This window comes from Macrobrachium nipponense, chromosome 31 (assembly GCF_015104395.2).
Source record: "Macrobrachium nipponense isolate FS-2020 chromosome 31, ASM1510439v2, whole genome shotgun sequence".
Taxonomy (NCBI): domain Eukaryota; kingdom Metazoa; phylum Arthropoda; class Malacostraca; order Decapoda; family Palaemonidae; genus Macrobrachium; species Macrobrachium nipponense.
Window position 1 is genome coordinate 14,249,905 of NC_061093.1, and position 3,796 is coordinate 14,253,700.

A 3,796-nucleotide genomic window follows, 5' to 3' on the forward strand; every position below is an offset into this window, starting at 1 on the left:
AATCAAGACCACCTAAAATATATCTATCTTTCGATGGTCTCCGGTAATGCTGTATGAGCCGCGGCCCATGAAACTTTAACAACGGCCCGGTGTTGGCCGGTTCTATATCGTTGCCAAAGGCACGGTTATGACTAACTTTAACCTTAAATAGAATAAAAACTACTGAGGCTAGAGGGCTAAAATTTTATATGTTTGATGATTCGAGGGTGGATGATCAACATACCAATTTGCAGCCCTCTAGCCTCAGTAGTTATTAAGATCTGAGAACGGACAGAAAAGTGCAGACGGACAGGCAAAGTCTGCACAATAGTTTTCTTTTACAGAAAAAATAAAAATAATTTAAAATAGGTTATTCTAAAACATTTTGCTTCTATGCTTAACAATGTGAAATGATTCTGAAAACGGTTTTGTGGAGCATTAGAAAAGAAAGAAAAATAGACTGATTAGTGAAAGACTACTGTCGCTTGCAAATATCAAAAGTAATATTATACGAACGAATGAAAATGAGGAGATGTCAGTTTCAAAGTTGACTTTCGCAAATGACGTAGGAAACAGTATTTTTTTCTTATATTAAATTGCGATTACCATTAAGCATTCACTATGACAATTAAGTCACTAGACATTCGTAAAGCTGATCATGAGTCGTCACAAATACTAAGCAAATTCTCAGGAGAGATTCTCCTTCATGCAGTTCTCCATTGCTCCTCTTTAACAGAGTAGATTATAATGACTTTTTCTCATAAAGGAACTAGTTCCACTGCTTCTCTTTAACAAGCTAGATTAAATTACTTTTTTTCTAATAAAGTTACTAGTTTCACTGATTTCCCTTTAACAAAGTAGATTAAATAAATCTTGTCATAAAATAACTAGTTCCATTGCTCCTCTTTAGCAAGGTAGACTCAATGACTTTATCTCATAAAGTAACTAGTTTCATTGATTCTCTTTAACAAGATAGATTAAATGACTTTTTCTCATTGATTCCTTTAACAAGGTAGATTAAATGAATTTTGTTCTTTCTCTTTAACAAAGTAGAAAGTAAATAGTTCTATTGCTCCTCATTAACAGGGCAGATTCAATTATTTGTTCTCATAAAGTAACTAGTTTCATTGTTCCTCTTTAAGAAGGTAGATTAAAATTACCTTTTCTCGTAAAGTACTAGTTCCAATGCCTCTTTTCAACAAGGTAGATCAAAAGTCTCTTTGGCATAAAGTAACTAAGTACAATATAATATCAGCAACCTTGGAAATAACTGCGATATCTTTACTAGCATCACAATGTTCCTACTTCTGTAAAGTTGTTTTCAGTTAGGGAATTCGAGGTATCCGTTCTTGTATCCCGTGGGTATTCTTTCCTGATTCGTTCATGTTTCCAACAGTTTATTTATTTATTTATCTATCTTTGGGATACAACCATTCAGAAGCTATTATACATCGCCAGTTTAAATACTGAGATCACCGTGAGTAAACGAATGATCTTTTGTTTGTAACAAAAAAAAAAACCCCAGTTTAATATTTTCCACCTACCGAATTCTATGTAATTTTGTGGTTGATCGTCTTACGTGGCTGCTTACATATTACCAATCCTTCTGACTAACTAATTCCCCATTCCTCTTCTCCCTTGGATCTCTTCCTACCTCCCCCCCCCCTCCAATATCCAAAGCAACCCATCCTTACCCCCACCCCCACCCCCACCTTTAGGCTTGTCATTGCTAGTCTAGAGAACACACCACCACCGCCGCCTTTTCTTCAATTCTCTCTCTCTCTCTCTCTCTCTCTCTCTCTCTCTCTCTCTCTCTCTCTCTTTTCCTACCTTTACATTCTCCCCTATTCTCCCCCTCTTTCCCTCTTTCTATACGCGAGAGAGGTACATGTCTATTGATCGGTTATTTTTATTCTTCCTCTCCCGTTTCTATTTTGCTTTCATTCAGTCCATCATTTTTTCCGTACGTGTTATCGGGTTTCATCTTTTTTTCCCTATTTGTTATTCCACTTTGCTTTAGGGCTCCGGTTTGCTGCTTTTTTTTATTTTTCTTCTTTTAGTTTCCTCTTGCTGTTTCCTTGTTTTTCCCCCTTTTTTTATTCCGTGTCTCTCTTTCTTTCATTCGCTTTTCTCTCCTCTTCCTTCTTTTTCTCTCTCTATCTTTTCTCTCTCTCCTCCCTATTCTCTCTTTCTCCTCGTCCTCTCTCTCTCTTTCTCTCTGTACGTTTATTTTTATATTCTATCTCTCCCCCACTTGGCTATTGTTATTGGGCTTTCATATACTCCTCTCTTTTTTTTAAGCAGTTCCTTGCTTTATTATCTTTCTGGTGTTTCAATAAACTTGCTTTTACCATTCCCATTTGCTCTTTCAACGTAGCGTTCTCGATTTTATCCTTCTCTCTCTCTCTCTCTCTCTCTCCTCTCTCTCTCTCTTCTCTCTCTCTCTTCTCTCTTAGGCTTTATTCCTTTCATATATATCTCTCTCCCCTACTCACATTCTGTAAAAAAGAAAGTAAAAAAAAAATCGACAGGAATTTTAACTTTCTTAAGTTTGTTCAACAAAGACTTGCAATATTTCAACACGTCATTTTTTCATAAAATCTCATGGCTATTCAGCCAGGTGTTTTTCAACAGCAAATGGAAGCGGGAAGGTTTCGATTTGACAAATAAATAATCTTGCAGATGGCAACGAGGATTCTGCGTTGTATATATTTTTGTACACATTTCGTCATTCTTCTGCATTTTAATACCAATTTTAACACAGTAATGCTGCATTGTACAGTAGTAACACGTCGACTAGCGGGTATATACCATCTGTATCAATTACGAGGAGACTTCCTTAGTTTCACCATTCACGGCCTGAAATACCTCAAGGACTGTACAGTGAACAGCCGAAGAATCTCTACTGATGGAGCTGCAGGAAGACACGACACAGGAAGCGCGAATTAGAACAAAAGATAAGAATACCAAGGACAGCCAAGCTCCCCACATGAAATTTTTCGCTTAGGGGTTATATCAGTTACAACAGCTGGGAAGGTGAAAGCATCGCTTCGACAGAGGCCCCTAAATCTTACTGTTTTTAGAACAGCATCTCTAAGAAAAGTACGCCAAGGTATTTAACATTTAATGTTTACTATTTAGCGATATTAAATGGGAATTATGAAACAAAAATATAAATTAGAAAATTCATTACCGGGTACCACAAATATTCATTTCATGTAGTACTGTGTTACAAGCGGAGGGGGACTCTCGGTGTTTGATGAGTTTTGAATTGAACTGAATATGGAATTTAGGCCAAAGGCCAAGCACTGGAACCTATGAGGGCATTCAGCGCTGAAACGGAAACTGACAGTTAAAGAGTTGATAGGTGTAACAGGAAGGAAACCTCGCAGTTGCACTATGAAGAAATTGTTAGGAGAAGGTGGACAGTAAGATGGCAGAGAGAGAATATGAAAGGAGGTACAGTTAATTAAGGAACGAAAGGGGTTGCAGCTAGTGGCCGAAGACACGCTGTAAAGAACCTTAAGTAATGTCTAAAGTGCACCACATGAGGTGCACTGACGGCACTAACCCCCTACCAGTTTTAATGACATTACAAATGCTGATAGACTATACAAATAATAATAATAATAATGTGAAAAGCATTAAATATTCTAAACTGTATTTCATAATTGAAAAAGTTATGAAATACATTACATATTACAGATTAATTCCTAGAAGAAAAAATAAGGAAGAATTTGATTAACAAGGAGTGATCCGACCTCCAGCTTACTCGGAGCACGTGCTGAAATCTACAGTCAAATAGAGCGTTGTTTCA